Raw genomic sequence first — 17332 nt, 5'->3', positions numbered from 1 at the left:
GACCGAAAGGGAGGAAGAGGAATCCAGGAGCTTCCATGGTACCTATAATGTCTAATTTCTCAAAAAGAAGTAAATAAAAAGAAATGAAGGAAGCAAAGCAGAATGTAAAGATTTACTAGAACTGGGCGGTGGGCACATAGGTGTCTATGAGGTTTTTCTCTGTGCTTTTCTGCATCCTTGCAATTTGTCAAAACAAAACATAAATGGGCACGGAGGAGGCAGTCACTCAGCAGCACAGTTGCTAAAAACAGAGCCAAACTGTGAGGCACACAGAAAGAGCAACAGTGAGATGGGGAGCACCCATCCTTGATTGAATTAATTAAAAGAGATATTTTCCCTTGATATTCTTCCAGGAACTTTGTCCATTTTATTCTTCCTATGCATACTACACTCCTACAGACCTCCCCTTACTTCCCAGAGGAACCCAGATGTTTCCAGCTTTGGTGTTCCCAAGACCTCCCTTCTTTTGACCTCATCCTTCCTTTAAATTGTTAGAAAAAAAGCACTTTGAGCCTCCATTCCAAGTGCTGCTAGAAGTCCCTTGGTCCTTCCCACAGCTAATACTTATCTCACTCTTAATTATGTGTCTGGTGGTGTTCCAAACATTTCACAACCATTGTCTCATTTAATCTGTGAATGCAACAAGCTTAAAATAAATATTTATTGAAAATAATATACACTAAGAGTGGCACAAAAGTTCTTTTTGTCCCCACTTTCAAGATGAGGAAACTGAGGCTAAAGAGGTTAGTTGAATTCCTCAAGGCCACACTGTTAATAAGTAGTGGTGGTCCCCACCTGGCCTAATCTGAGGTTTTATTTCCACTAAGCTCTTGATCTCAGGAACATCTTGCCTTCTCTAGTCATTTTTTTCTTTTTCCCATTTACACCTAATTAAAGCGTTCAGCTCTTTTTCCATTCATCTCCCCTAAACACCACAATCAAGGGATCTTACATGTAGAAAAAGCCATTTGAAAGGAGGGCAGCACGTTATTGAAATGTAATAAAAAACTTAAAACTGAATATTACACACACCTGTCCGCTCCCATTTTTATACTGAATTGTCCAACTTTCTTCCTTATGTTTCCTACTGTCTTGTCTTACTTCTCCTTGCTCTTCCCTATCCCTTCTCTCAGTATTTGCACCTTCCTTTTGCCTTACATCATCATCACCTGATTACTATTTTTTAAAGTCAACCTTTAGTATAATGATAAATTGAATCTTCCCTTTGTCTTATTCTCCTCTTTCCAACAATGCCCAGGGCTGGAGTGAGGGATATGGGATTCACCATTCAAACTCAAATATGCCATCAAGACATTTTTTCCAAAACAAAGAAGCATCTCCCTGGATGTGAATAATGCCCTTTCTCTTGATGTAAAAATGTCCGTAGTTGGTTCTCGTTTTAAATAGAAAGATTTTCTTTATCTTCTCACCACACTGATGCCTCTGAGATTTATTACCCTGTTTATTTCATATGATTTGCATCACTTGATTTTATGTACCCAGTTTGAAAGTCTGACATTAAACAACAGTTTTCTCAAAATAAAGCAGACTCCTTAAAACCACTGAACCAGCTGCCTGACTAGTGTTATAGCTTGAATTCTGTGCCCCACCCCCCACAATTCATATGCTGAAGTCTCAACCCTTAGTACCTCAGTATATAAGGTACTTATTTGGAGACAAGATCTTTTATTAAAAATTTATTTTACTGAAATACAGTTGATTTACAATGTTGTGTTAATTTCTACTGTACAGCAAAGTGATTCAGTCATACATATATATACATTCTTTTTCATATTCTTTTCCATGATTGTTTATTGCAGGATATTGAATATAGTTCTCTATGCTTAACAGTAGGACCTTGTTGTTTACCCATTCTCTATATAATGGTTTGTATCTTCTAGTCCCAAATTTCCAATCCAATCCCCTGTCACCACCCCTCCTGGCAACCACAAGTCTGATCTCTATGTCTGTTTCTGTTTTGCAAATAAGTTCATTTGTGTCACAGTTTAGATTCCAAATGTAAGTGATATCATATAGCACTTGTCTTTCTCTTTATGACTTACTTCACTTAGTATGATAATCACTAGGTCTATCCACATTGCTGCAAATGGCAATATTTCATTCTTTTTAAAGACTGAGTAGTATTCCATTGCATATATGTACCACATCTTTAACCATTCATCTGTCAATGGACACTTAGTTTGTTTCCATATCTTGGCTATTACAAATAGTGTTGCAATGAACATTGGGGTGCATGTATCTTTTTGAATTATAGTTTTGTCCAGACATACACCCTGGACTCAGGAGTGGGATTGCTGAAACATATGGTAACTCTATTTTTAGTTTTTTGAGGAACCTCCAAACTGTTTTCCATAGTGACTATACCAATCTACATCCTTACCAACAGTTTAGGAGGGTTCCCTTTTGAAGACAGGGTCTTTATGGAGGTCATTAAGATGGGCTCTAATTCAAGATCTGACTGGTATCCTTATAAGAAATGGAGATATTGGACACAGACACAGACAAAAGAAAGACAACATGAAGACACAGAGAAAAGATCACCTACAGGTCAAGAGAGAAGCTTGGTATAAATCATTCTCACAGCTGTCAGAAGGAAATGACCCTGCCATGAACACCTTGATCTTAGACTCCTAGCATCCTGAATTTTGAGATAATAAATTTCTGTTCTTTAAGCCATCCAGTGGCAGCCCTAGCAAACCAACACAACTACATAGTACAAATTCTTCAGTTTGGAATTCAGAGACATCCAAAATGTGGTCTCAACTGCTCTCTTCAATCTTCTCTTCCCCTGTAGCTCTGCAACCAAATGAAGCTCTATGCAAACTGTACTACTTGCTGTTTCTGCACTCAGCTCCACCCCTTCCCACATGTGCACCTTTGTTCTGGCTCTGTCCTCTTACTTACGACAATCTCTGCCTGTGACCGCCTACTTTTCCTTTAGGGTCCATCTCAAGTGCCACCTGCTTCATAATGACTGTCCTGAGTCATGCACCAAGATATTCTTTGAGGTCAACCAGACAGATCTGGGCTTGAATTTCACTCCACTGCTTACTACCTGTCTGGCCTTGACAAAACACAACTTCTCAAAGTTATCTATGGGCATGAAAAGATACCACTTCATAAGATAAGCATTGTGAGGACTAAGTGATTGCATGTAAGGCACTTAGCACAATGCTTGGCATAGAGAAAACATTCTGGAAATGAAAGCTTTTTTTCCTTATTTTGTATTATCTGAATCCCAATGGCATTTTATGCAAAGCTCCTTTATGCTACTTACCCTGTTCTGTCTTATCTTATTTGTTAGTGGGGTTAATCAATTAAATTACTACTGACTTAAAACAATCATTCACCATATCCTGCAGAATCACAAGAGCTATCAATCTGTCAGTCCTTGCTATATCTGAACCAGGTGAGGTCTCCACCCATGAGTAAAATTCAGCCTCAGGCTCCACACCTGGTGATGCCCTTTCATCAGTTCCTTTGCGTGTCAACTCTGCAATCCTTTCTCTATTCCCCTATCCCAAGGGACCCCCAGACTTTGGTTTCTTGGAGGCTAACCAGCAGGTTTTCACACCAGAGTCACTTTAATAAACTTTGCATTATGATGTTTTGTCAGGTAAGAACTCCAGCATCAGACAGACCTGGCCTTTATCCCCCACGCCACTGTTGTAAGTTCTGTGACTGGTCATTTTATGTGACCCCTTCCCCCAAGACTCACTTTACTTATGTATACAATTAAGATACTAATACTACTAATTTAATAGTTTCTTGTGAGGACCAAAGGAAGTCATCTGGAGAAAAGGTGTTTGGTACTACCGAGCTCTCAATAAAAGACATCATTATCATCACATCTCTTGTAATTCTTAATAGATTATAAATTCCATGAGACAGGAGATATGTGTACATAGTAGACTCTATACAAGTTTGTCAAAGAAAATTTTGAATTTTGATGTAAAAAAACCTCAAATGCTTATATCCACATTTATCTTGAAAAAAGACCATGTTTCTGTCTATATGAAATTAGAACAGAAAAGTACAATTTTTTAGATATAAATAAGTCTAAGCTACAATACTAGGTGGTTAACAAGTAAGAGTTGGCATTGTTCAAGATCATTTTTTGCTATTCATGTGGAAGACTAATAAAATAATGAAAAGTACCAAATAAACAATTCACTGGCTTCTTTTATTTTTATTGCTTCACAAATTTGCATGTCATCCCTGCCAAGGGGCCATGCTAACCTTCTCTGTATCATTCCAATTTTAGTATATGTGCTGCTGAAGCAAGCACTTGCTGGGTTCTTTTATTCAAGCTTCATTTTCATAGCCAGGAGAAAATATGATCACTTGTAATTTTAAGTCTTTTCCAAGGGATCTGTGGCCAGATGTGGTAACATGAATTAGCCTCCGTTTTTAATGTCTTTTTTTTTTTTTTTGGCATTGTGAATGCACCTGCCCTCTCACAGGGCTTTAAGAGCAAAAAAGTGTTTATGATATAATGGTACATACTACCTAGGGGAGAAACAGCCAGCGCGGTTGATCAGTAGGTAGCATAGGGTCTATGGGCTACAGTGTTCCAAAGGGGCCCATGGAACATCCAAATCCTTGAGACATATTTTTTGACATTTTAAAATTTTTAATTGGAGGATGATTGCTTTACAATATTGTGTTGGTTTCTGCCATATATCAACACGAATCAGGCATTAGTATACTTATATCCCCTCCCTCCCACCCCCTACCCAATCCCACCCTTCTAGGATGTCACAGAGCACTGTATACCTTTGAGATATATTTTTAAACACTGGTAGATAAAACTAAGGAAAAAGAAAAATGGCAACAACAAAAATGTCATTTCTGCACTCCAAGCAAAGTCTTTCTAGTAATTAATTGGTGGAGATGCCAATGTTCCTTTAAAGCAAACTCTCACTTTGTTCTCAGGGGAAAAAACCCAACTGGACTCTTTAAGTAGACACTAAACAAAGACTGTCTTCTAAAATGGAGATGAGAATCTGATTTCCTCATTTAGGGGTGGTGATGTTAAAGGTACCCTCTATTGGAAGCAGGCTGCATCTCTGTGGACCAGGATACTTTGGGAAAAAATGTGTTTCTGGAGGAAGAGGGAGAGGTGACACAATTCCAGTTCCCCGCCTGTTCTCTGAACTCATTTTTGGTCTTGTGCTTAGAGGAGCAAGTCAGAAGTGTACTGCAACTCTTTTCAGAAAAGATTTTATAAGATTCTATGCTTAAGACCCAGATGACAAAATGTAAGAGAGTTGAGGAAAGGACAGTTCTCTTGGCCTTTTCATTTGTTGATTCATTCATTCAAAAAATGTTTATTGAGGGACTTCCCTGGTGGTCCAGTGGTTAAGACTTCACCTTCCAGTACAGGGGGTGCAGGTTCAATCCCTGGTCAAGGAACTAAGATCCCACATGCCTTAAGGCCAAAAAACCAAAACATAAAATAGAAACAACGGTGTAACAAATTCAGTAAAGACTTTTAAAATGTTCCACATCAAAAAAACAATCTTCAAGAAAACATCTATTGAAAGCCCGCTTTGCATTGCACTCTGTGCTACATGCTGGAAGAGAGAGTGGTGAACCAGACACTGTCAGTGCCTCTCTTCACATCTCTTACATTCTGCTTTTGTATTAGTCATCACTGCTGCCTAACAAATTACCTCAAATCTTAGTGGTTTCTCCATTGCTGCCCTGCAAATTAATTCATCAGTACCATCTTTCTAGATTTCATGTATATGCATCAGTGTATGATATTTATATTTCTCTTTCTGACTTACTTTACTCTGTATAATAGGCTCTAGGTTCACCTACCTCATTAGAACCGACTCAAATGCTTTCCTTTTTATGGCTGAGTAGTATTCCATCATATATAGGGTTACCACAGCTTCTGTATCCAGTCATCTGTTGATGTACTTCTAGGTTGCTTCCATGTTCTAGCTATTATAAATAGTGTTGCAATGGACATTGGGGAGTAACAGACATATAAAACAGACTTACGGACACAGGGGAAGGGGAGGAGGGAGACGGTGAGATGTATGGAAAGAGTAACATGGAAACTTACAATACCATATGTAAAATAGACAGCCAATGGGAATTTGCTGTATGACTCAGGGAACTCAAACATGGGCTCTGTGACAATCTAGAAGGGTGGAATGGGGAGGGAAATGGGAGGGAGGTTCGGGAGGGAGGGGACATGGGTGTACCTATGGCTGATTCTTGTTGATATATGACAGAAAACCACAAAATTCTATAAAGCAATTATCTTTCAATTAAAATTTTTTTTTTAAATTTACAAAACTGAAAAAAAACTTGGTGGTTTAAAACAGCAAACATTTATTATCTCATAGTTTGTGTGGATCAGAAATCTGATTGTGGCTTAGCTGGATATCTCTGTCTCGGGTCTTACCTGAAGCTGCAGCCAGGCTGTCAGCCAGGGCTCCAGTCACCTCAAGGCTTGACTACGGAAGAATCGACCTCCAAGCTCTCTTGCGCAGCTACTGGCAGGGCTTCAGATCCTCCTTGGCTGACGGCCAGAGACAACAGTCCCTTGCCACGTAGATCTCTCCAGAGGGCAACTCAGAAGTCGGCAGCTGGCTTCCCCCAGAGGGAGGGCTGAAGCAGGAAGAAGTCATGGTCTTTTTGTAACCTAATCTCAAAAGTTACAGCCATCACTTTTGTGAGATTCTGCTCATTAGGAGCAAGTCATTAGGTTGAGCCACACGCAATGGTAGGTGGTCACAAAAGGGCACTAATACCTGGAAGCTGGGATCACTGGGAGCCATCTCAGAGACAGCCAATCATAGGTTGGGTCTCACCCCATATCACTGACCTTTGTGAGGGCATCTTTCCTCATTCTATCCCCAAATTGCTTTTTCTGGTATAATAGAGGAAATCTATTTTGGGGGGTGGGCAGGTATCATTCATTATCAGAATCTATTCAATACCTGAAAACATGCTGATTAAGAAATTTTATAAAAGCAGGAGCCTACAGTACATCTTTAAAAGAAAAAATATGTCTCCAGCCCTGCCAGTAATTCCAATCAATTTCCACAAATATCACTAAAGCACTCTTAGATATATATCTATATAACCATCCAACAAAGATTTCAACATAATAAAAAGCATTTAAAACAGTAATTACAGGACTTCCCTGGTGGTCCAGTGGTTAAGAATCCTTCTGTCACTGCAAGGGACACAGGTTTGATCCCTGGTCCGGAAAGATTCTACATGCCACAAGACATCTAAGCCTGCACACTCTAGAGCCCTTCTCCACAACAAGAGAAGCCACCATAAGGAGAAGCCCAAGTGCCGCAAAGAGAGAGTAGCCCCTGCTCGCCACAACTAAAGAAAAGCCTGCAGCAACAAAGACCCAGTACAGATAAAAAGTTAATTACAAGATTAAAATATTTAAAAAATAAAACAATTACTGAATAACTTAACCCTTAAGGACCTCATTAATGGATATGTTTGCATGTAATACACAATGAAACTATACAATATCACATGCAATTATTTTCCTTCTATACAGCAACAGTCACATACATTAATGTAAATAATATATTAAAGATTTGTAATTGTTACAATGACATTTAGAAGAATAAAAATAAATCTAGTAGTAAAGGTTTTTAATGTTGCCACATATGGGTCTCTTACAGCAGGTGTAAGAAACACATAGCAAAATTTGGTTGTAATGTTTTCCTGTCAATCTAACAACTATTTGGATAGTGAGATTGAGGACTACCTATATTTATGTTGTGCTTACCACATTTCTAGTATCTATAACTAGTGCTAATTGACTTTCAGTTCATTCTCTTATAGTTTACAGACAGAAATAAAAGTTATCAGCAAATAATGACCACTTTTGTATTCACTTTGTTCAACAACTAGATGGCTTATTCTGACTCTTGGCTTAAACATTGGGCTTATTCTGACTCTTGGCTTATAACATTGACTAGAATGTAAGCCATGTTAAACTTAGCTTTCTTGAAAAACTAAAAACACACCACCATATTTTTGGATGGAAAGCCTAACTATAATAAAAATGGTAATTCTCCCCAAATGAATACATAAATTCAAAGCAATTACAATTAGAATCCCATAAATTTTTGTACTACTTTGTTTTATAACAGAGTACATGAGCTTAAGGCTTCCCTGGTGGCTCAGACAGTAAAGAATCTGCCTGCAATGCAGGAAATCTAGGTTCAGTCCCTGGGTTGGGAAGATCCCCTGGAGGAGGGTATGGCTACCCACTCCAGTATTCTTGCCTGGAGAATTCCATGGACAAACGAGCCTGGCGTGCTACAGTCCATGGAATCTCAAAGAGTCAGACATGACTGAGCGACTAACACACACACACACGAGCTTTAGATAGAAAAACAAAAATCTAAGTCTAAACTAATAAAGTTATTAAAAAAATAGTATGTGAATCTGTATATGCCAAAATTTAAATATATCTTGAAGCCACTATAAAGAAAAGAGTACGATATCAACATACAAATAGACAAATATTAGGTCAGTGGAACTATTACAGAGACTTTAATATGTGACAAAAGTGGTAATTCAATTCAGTAAGAAAGGGGTAATTTATTTAACAAAAAGTCTGGCACAACTGGTTATCCATCTACAATAAAATTAATTTTAACTCTCTACAATACCCCACTGTTAAAGGTAAATTTATTTAAACTTAAAAACATAAGTTTCAATAATAAAACAAGAAAAATCCCAAGAACTTTTAGACAAATATATGTGTAACTTAGTGGTTTTGAGATCTTTTATCTGAGCTAGAACACCCAGAAACTATAAAGGAAAACTTTAACATACTGACAACGTAATTTTCTTTTTAAATATTTCTATAGAAAAATTTCATAAACAAGTTCAAAAGACAGATGATCCATTGAGAAATACAACTTACAAATACATATGCCAGATAAAAGGTTAAAATGTATAATACTCAACTAGCTCCTTCAAACTGATAAGACAAAAATACACAGTAGGAAAATGAAGACTATGAAGTGCAAATCCAAATAGTCTTTAACAATAGCAGTTTGAGAATATGTAAATTTTAAAAAATTCTTAAGTTCTTTCTCACCCATTAGATTGGCCAATATTTAAGTACTCACAACTATTCTTGGCAGGATGGGAAGGAAGCATTCATCACACTGCTTACAGTACTGACTATTCATATTCTTTTAGGAAAGCAATCTAGGAATATCTATATAAATGAAAACCACACATACCTTTGGTTCCAACAATTCCACCGGTGTGAATGTATCTCAAAGAAATAAAAATAATAGTATAAGGAGATTTACACAAATCCATGAAGAGATGGTAGGATGGCATCACCAACTCGATGGACATGAGTTTGAGCAAGCTCCAGGAGTTGATGATGAACAGGGAAGCCTGGCATGCTGCAGTCCACAGGTCGCAAAGAGCCAGACATGACTGAGCGACTGAACTGAAGTGACTGACACAAATCCATACACAAGGATGTTTACAGCAACATTGTTTCTATCATAGCAAAAAGAATGCCCTGTAACAGAGAAACAAGTAAATAAATTATATATCCATACCATGGAATACTGTGCAGACATTCACAGGAATTAATTAGATCTGTTCTAGTAAACTTGGAGATTCCACTGTTGAGTAAGAAAAGCAAGAGGCAGAGGAAAGTATATGATATGATGCTTCTTCAAAAATGAATAATGGTTTTAAACCCCTATGTGTATATATGAGTATTTATTTTTAACATAGCTATATGGACCTGAAGAAGGAGATGAAGAATATACACATCCTTTTGTTAGCACTGGTTATGCAGTGGAGGGTGACATGCAAATGACCAAAATTGTATTTGTATGTAAATACATATGAGAGATGAATGAAAGGATGGTAACCAACATATAATGCCAGTTACCACAGGATGGTGAGATTTCAGGTGATGTTTAACTTTTATTTCTTGTATTTTTCTGTATTTTTGCACTTTGAATAATAAACATATTTGTTATCTAATCAGAAAAGATATATATCTATTTTCTAAAAGACAATTGGGAAGAAGAAAGTAGTGTTCAATTTTGAACAGCTATGCAGGAATAGATTTGAAATCAGTTAGAAACAGAGAATAATAGGAGGGGATACAGTTTAAAATTATTTTAGATAAGGGACTGAGAGGACTTGATAATTTGGAGGTCCATATGTGTGCACACACATACCACTTTAAAGCTTTTAACCAGTGGGAGTTGTTTCAGCTTTATTGAGGTATAATCAACAAAAAATTGTATGCATTTAAGGTGTACAACTTAATGTTATATATATATATATATATATATATATATATATATATATAGTGAAATGATGACCACAATCAAGCTAATTAACACAACTGTCATTCTACAGTTAAACAATAGTCACCATGCTGTATGTTAAATCTCCAGAACTCATTCATCTTACATTATTGAAACTTTGTATTCTTTGGCCAAGATCACCCCATGGAGAGAAATTCTTTAGCTGCATGCTCTATGCTGCTGTTGTTGGTAGCCATGAGGTTTCTGTCTCCTAATATTTGCTAAGTTTTTTCACATCAGCAAAGTAAGCAGGGTTCTGTAATTTTTCTCTTCACTAACAACCTCTTCAATCCTGAGTCAAACATTTTGTCTGCTCAAAGGAGAAAGGGGGGAAGATTTTTTGTTTTTGTTAAGAGGGGTAGGAACTACAGTAGACTTTGCTTTTAGGTAATTTTTATCAGTTAAGCTACTATATAAATTCTAATGAGTTAGTACTCACATATGCATCCCTGGTGGCTCAGATGGTAAAGAATCTGCCTGCAATGCAGGAGACTTGGGTTTGTTCCCTGGGTTGGGAAGATTCCCCTGGAGGAGGGCATGGCAACCCACTCCAGTATTCTTGCCTGGAGAATCCCCATGGACAGAGGAGCCTGGAGGGTTACAATCCATGGGGTCACAAAGAGTTGAACGTGACTGAGTGACTAAGAACAGCACACATGCATATATGCATGCATGCAGGTTTATAGATACATGCTTTTTCTATCCTCTATACAGATATATATTTAAATTAAAAAAAAATATCTGTATAAATAAATAAATATTTATTTAGGCACCCAAGACGGCCGTGTCATGGTGGAGAGGTCTGACAGAATGTGGTCCACTGGTGAAGGAAATGGCAAACCACTTCAGTATTCTTGCCTTGAGAACCCCATGAACAGTATGAAAAGGCAAAAAGATAGGACACTGAAAGATGAACTCCCCAGGTCGGTAGGTGCCCAATATGCTATTAGAGATCAGTGGAGAAATAACTCCAGAAAGAATGAAGGGATGGAGCCAAAGCAAAAACAATACCCAGTTGTGAATGGGAATGGTGATTAAAGCAGGGTTCAATGCTGAAAGAGAATATTGCATAGGAACCTGGAATGTTAGGTCCATGAATCCAGGCAAATTGGAAGTGGTCAAACAAGAGATGGCAAGGGTGAACACTGACATTCTAGGAATCAGTGAACTAAAATGGACTGGAATGGGTGAATTTAACTCAGATGACCATTATATCTACTACTGTGGGCAGGAATCCCTTAGAAGAAATGGAGTAGCCATCATGGTCAACAAAAGAGTCCGAAATGCAGTACTTGGATGCAATCTCAAAAATGACAGAATTATCTCTATTGGTTTCCATTCAATATCACGGTAATCTAAGTCTATGCCCTGACCACTAATGCTGAAGAAGCTGAAGATGAACAGTTCTATGAAGACCTACAAGACATTCTAGAACTAACACCTAAAAAAGATGGCCTTTTCATTATAGGGGACTGGAATGCAAAGTAGAAAGTCCAGAAACACCTGGAGTAACAGGAAAATTTGGCCTTGGAGTACAGAATGAAGCAGGGCAAAGACTAATAGAATTCTGCCAAGAGAACACACTGGTCATAGCAAACACCCTCTTCCAATAACACAAGAGAAGACTCTACACATGGACATCACCAGATGGTTGACACTGAAATCAGACTGATTATATTCTGTGCAGCCAAAGATGGAGAAGCTCTATACAGTCAGCAAAAACAAGACCGGGAGCTGACTGTGGTTTGGATCATGAACTCCTTATTGCCAAATTCAGACTGAATTGAAGAAAGTGGAGAAAACCACCAGACCATTCAGGGATGACCTACATCAAATCCCTTACGACTATATAGTGGAAGTGAGAAATAGATTTAAGGGACTAAATCTGATACACAGAGTGCCTGATGAACTATGGACGGAGGTTCATGACACTGTACAGGAGACAGGAATCAAGACCATGCCCAAGAAAAAGAAATGCAAAAAAGCAAAATGGCTGTCTGAGGAGGCCTTACAAATAGCTGTGAAAAGAAGAGAAGCGAAAAGCAAAGGAGAAAAGGAAAGATATAAGCATCTGAATGCAGAGTTCCAAAGAATAGCAAGGAGAGATAAGAAAGCTTTCCTCAGAGATCAATGCAAACAAATAAAGGAAAACAATAGAATGGGAAAGACTAGGGATCTCTTCAAGAAAATTAGAGGTACCAAGGGAACATTTCATGCAAAGATGGGTTCAATAAAGGACAGAAATGTTATGGACCTAACAGAAGCAGAAGAGATTAAGAAGAGGTGGCAAAAATACACGGAAGAACTGTACAAAAAAGATCTTCATGACCCAGATAATCATGATGGTGTGATCACTCACCTAGAGACAGACATCTTGGAATGTGAAGTCGAGTGGGCCTTAGAGAGCATCACTACGAACAAAGCTAGTGGAGGTGATGGAATTCCAGTTGAGCTATTTCAAATCCTGAAAGATTTGAAAGTGCTGCTCTCAATATGCCAGCAAATTTGGAAAACTCAGCAGTGGCCACAGGACTGGAAAAGGTCAGTTTCCATTCCAATCCCAAAGAAAGGCAATGCCAAAGAACACTCAAACTACCACACAATTGCACTCATCTCACACACTAGTAAAGTAATGCTCAAAATTCTCCAAGCCAGGCTTCAGCGATACGTGAATCGTGAACTTTTAGATGTTCAAGCTGGTTTTAGAGAAGGCAGAGGAACCAGAGATCAAATTGCCAACATCCGCTGGATCATCAAAAGAGCAAGAGAGTTCCAGAAAAAAATCTATTTCTGCTTTATTGACTATGTCAAAGCCTTTGACTGTGTGGATCACAATAAACTGTGGCAAATTCTGAAAGAGATGGGAACCCCAGACCACCTGACCTGCCTCTTGAGAAACCTGTATGCAGGTCAGGAAGCAACAGTTAGAACTGGACATGGAACAACACACTGGTTCCAAATAGGAAAAGGAGTACGTCAAGGCTGTATATTGTCACCTTGCTTATTTAACTTATATGCAGAGTACATCATGAGAAACACCTTGCTGGAGGAAGCTGGAAGCAAGATTGCTGGGAGAAACATCAATAACCTCACATATGCAGTTGACACCACCCTTATGGCAGTAAGTGAAGAAGAACTAAAGACCCTCTGATGAAAGTGAAAGAAGAGAGTGAAAAAGTTGGCTTAAAGCTCAACATTCAGAAAATTAAGATCATGGCATCCAGTACCATCACTTCATGGCAATTAGATGGGGAAACAGTGGAAACAGTGGCTGACTTAATTTTGGGGGGCTCCAAAATCACTGCAGATGGTGACTGCAGCCATGAAATTAAAAGATGCTTACTCCTTGGAAGGAAAGTTATGACCAACCTAGACAGCATATCAAAAAGCAAAGACATTACTTTGCCAACAAAGGTCCATCTAGTCAAGGCTATGGTTTTTCCAGTAGTCATGTATGGATGTGAGAGTTGGACTGTGAAGAAGGCTGAGCACCAAAGAATTGATGCTTTTGAACTGTGGTGTTGGAGAAGACTCGTGAGAGTCCCTTGGATGCAAGGAGATCCAACCAGTCCATCCTAAAGATCAGTTCTAGGTGTTCATTGGAAGGACTGATGTTGAAGCTGAAACTTCAATACTTTGGCCACCTGATGCAAAGAGCTGAGTCATTTGAAAAGACCCAATGCTGGGAAAGACTGAGGGCGGGAGGAGAAGGGGACGACTGAGGATGAGATGGTTGAATGGCATCGCCTACTTGATGGACATGGGTTTGGGTGGACTCCAGGAGTTGGTGATGGACAGGGAGGCCTAGCGTGCTGCAGTTCATGGGGTCACAAAGAGTCGGACATGACTGAGCAACTGAACTGAAGTGAAATATTTATTTAAATACCTATTTAAATACTTTAATATTTAAATAGATACCTATTTATTTAAACCTTCCCTTGTTGAAGAAATGATTTTAAATGGCTATTAAATAGACAACATTTTGTACTTTCAAGAGAGTGACATCTTGAAAAATAAGTTCTTGCAGCCTTTATTTTCATGCCATGTCTCTCTGTCTCTAAGGACTGGAAATAGCATCATCAATCTGGTGCCTTTAGCTACAAAGAGTCTTCCAAGAATTGTTCCAATCTATCACCGTACAAATGACTGTGAAGATGGTCAAACGGCACCAAACCCCTTGTGCTGCATTTCAGTCAATAAGTGCTTGTTGAACTGAATGTTACAGTGGATGTAAGCAGACACTGAACAACTCCCATTTCAAAAACAGGTCTAAAAGAAGATAATCATTCCTAAAGTGCTCTCAAGTCAGGCAATCACCATCACAGCTAAAGTGAAACCGCACTGACACAAATTCTGTCAATTTCCAGCAAAACTTTTGTTCTGCCTAGCATCCCATTCCATATCCCCACTGGCACCAGCTTCTTCCTCATGAAGGAAGCTTGGTATGGTGGAGCCACAGAGGCTTGAATTAAAAGCCTGTCTCTGACCCTGACCAGACATTGATTAGCTGTGTGGCCTCAAATGAGTCAGTCTCTTGAGGCCTTGGTCTCCTCATCTGCAAAATGGAAACAGTAATACCTGGATCACAAATTTCATTGAGGGCTAAGTGCAAAGCTCTTGGCTCTGATTAATATTAATTCTTTCTTTACCCCCTTCTCTGTCTTGAGAAATCCTACTTATTCATCAAGGTCCACAAAAAAAAAAAAAAATCACCTCTTTTGTGACACTTTGCCTCACCTTCTCTACAGAATTAATTATTGCCTCCTCTGCACATTCACAGCACCCTGATCAGACCCCTTTTAGACTACTTACCACATTGCTTAGTTTTCATATCTGTCTCAACAAATTAGAGGCTTTTTGAGGGTATAGCCTGTATCATATTCACTTTAACATGCCCCAATATCTTGCAACAGGGCCAGTGCCTGGCACATAATAAATGCTCAATAAATATTTATAAGATGAGTTTCAGCTATAAGCAAAGAAATATCAGTTCAATAGTTTGAATATCATGGTATCATGACCTAGTTAAGTGTGATACTTTGGGGTTTTTGTTTGCTTTTGCATCGTTCATCTACAGAATTCTCAGAGGGTAAATATACCCCTTGGCAGAAAAGGAACCAGTCTATCTACTTTATTTAGACTTTCAAAAGGCCTTTGACAACCAGGCACGATTCCAAGGGAAATATTTCCTGCAGGTGGAGAGCTGCCTCTGCAGCCAGCCCACCTCTATGTGCTGAAATCTTTTTCTTCTCAGTGCCATCTTTGGTCTCACCTCCTTCAGGAATCCTCTTCTGATTCCTCCAACCTCCCTCAAAAATGGTGGGGGCATTCTGTCTCTCCTCTCTTGCAGAACACAGAACAGTTTGCTTTGTGTATATTCAGCTCCTTGATTATATGTCCAATTTCCCCTATCAAGCAAGAGTAAGTGGGAAGAACTGGATCTAACGACCCTGGTAACCCTGCAGTCCCTACTACAGAGCTGTATACGTCACAGGCTTATAATATACAATCAGTGAATTGAATATATAGACAAGTGCCATTCTGAGTGGGAGAGATTGCATGTAAGAGCCCTGCTATTATGGTCAAAGGAACATAGGTACCAGAGAAGTGGAAGAAGGAAGGAAGGAAACCAGCTTTTGCCAAAGGTCTGATCGTTAAGCACTTTTTTACACAGGGAGGAAAAATTGATTTGCTCGTGTACTATGTGCTAGGCTTTGTGCTATGTATTTTGACATACATAGTTTCATCTGATGCCCCCAGTAAGAAAGAGGAGCAGTCTTACCTCCCCCCATTTGTTTCTTTCAACAGATGTGTATATTCAGCACCTTTTTAAATTTCATACCCACTACTAAGGAAAAGGCACAGAATCACAAGATAGGTGGAAAAAATATCTATGTAAACAGTCACAATACAGAGCAATAAAAACATATTTCATAAAAGGCCTTTGAAAAGATTCCACAATTAAGGAATCTTTTTAAAAGCCTAATATTTTTGTTATCAAGACAACATTTAAAAATCTAGTCACTGGATTTTTTTGGAATACCTCTTCTTTTCAGTATGAAGATAAAGACTGTCCTATATGAGCAATCCAGCTGCCTTGGACTCCCTTTAAATTCAAGCCTGAGATAACCTGGGGATCACAAGTTGAAAGTTTATACTGGCCAATCGGGCCACAAGAGAGGGTGAAGGCAGGTTCATGACAGATTGAAAAGCAGTACTACCTTTAAAGGCAGCAGTAGCTACTCAGCATGAGCTGATCATGACCATGAACGAATGCAGGCCCAGTGCAGCCAGAGCTTCTGGATTCTCCAGAGAAACCAGAAATCTGGATTATCAAAATGGAAAACCTCCTGGTTTGTTTTTGGTGTGGGGGACAGGGGTGCATACCTTGCAGCAGGAGGGATCTAACCAGGGATCAAACCTGCACCCCCAGAATTGGAAGCACAGTGTCTTAACCACTGAACCCCCCAGGGAAGTCCCAATCTCCTGGTTTTTAACTATCAACTCAAAATGCTTAGAATGTTGTATAGGCCAAACAAGACACAAATATTAGTTTTTAATATTGATACAAGCAAAGCAACATAAAAATATCAACTGACCTGCACTTGACCTCAATATACAGTGCCGCTAAAGCTCTTTTGGACTCTGCACATGATACCATTGCCATCATCACTTCCTGCTATCCTGATTCTTGGCCCTGGTACCAGTGACTTCCTTTGAGACAGATCCAGGGCTTTTTCCCCAGTCATTAAACGCCTTGACTTTTAGAGTACTTAGCCAACACCATCCTTAGACCCAAGTTACTACTGCTTCAGCAGAGGCAAGTTTGAATCTCTATCTGCACTGCTACTGCCTTATTTCAGTTCAGTTCAGTCACTCAGTCGTGTCCGACTCTTTGCTACCCCATAAATCACAGCACTCCAGGCCTCCCTGTCCATTACCAACCAATTCATTCAAAC

At 38.9% G+C, this 17332-nt stretch overlaps 1 protein-coding gene and 1 non-coding gene across 21 annotated transcripts in view; both read right to left on the bottom strand.

Moving 5' to 3' along the window:
- Positions 1-17332, bottom strand: part of KLHL13 (kelch like family member 13) — a 447719-nt gene that overhangs the window by 289048 nt on the left and 141339 nt on the right. For all 20 annotated transcript variants that reach the window (XM_060407367.1, XM_060407350.1, XM_060407352.1 and 17 more), the window contains 2 exons: positions 9273-9565; positions 6443-6648 (listed from right to left, as the gene is read on the bottom strand). The gene's annotated coding sequence lies outside the window, so the exon portion shown is untranslated. The remainder of the gene's footprint in view (positions 1-6442; positions 6649-9272; positions 9566-17332) is intronic.
- Positions 4203-4309, bottom strand: LOC114111786 (U6 spliceosomal RNA). The gene has a single exon (XR_003587536.1). It is a non-coding gene; the product is annotated as a U6 spliceosomal RNA (small nuclear RNA).

The sequence above is a fragment of the Ovis aries genome, chromosome X (assembly GCF_016772045.2).
Source record: "Ovis aries strain OAR_USU_Benz2616 breed Rambouillet chromosome X, ARS-UI_Ramb_v3.0, whole genome shotgun sequence".
In the NCBI taxonomy this organism is placed as follows: domain Eukaryota; kingdom Metazoa; phylum Chordata; class Mammalia; order Artiodactyla; family Bovidae; genus Ovis; species Ovis aries.
Note: the sequence above shows the minus strand (reverse complement) of the source record. Positions and strands in the feature narration are given on the sequence as shown.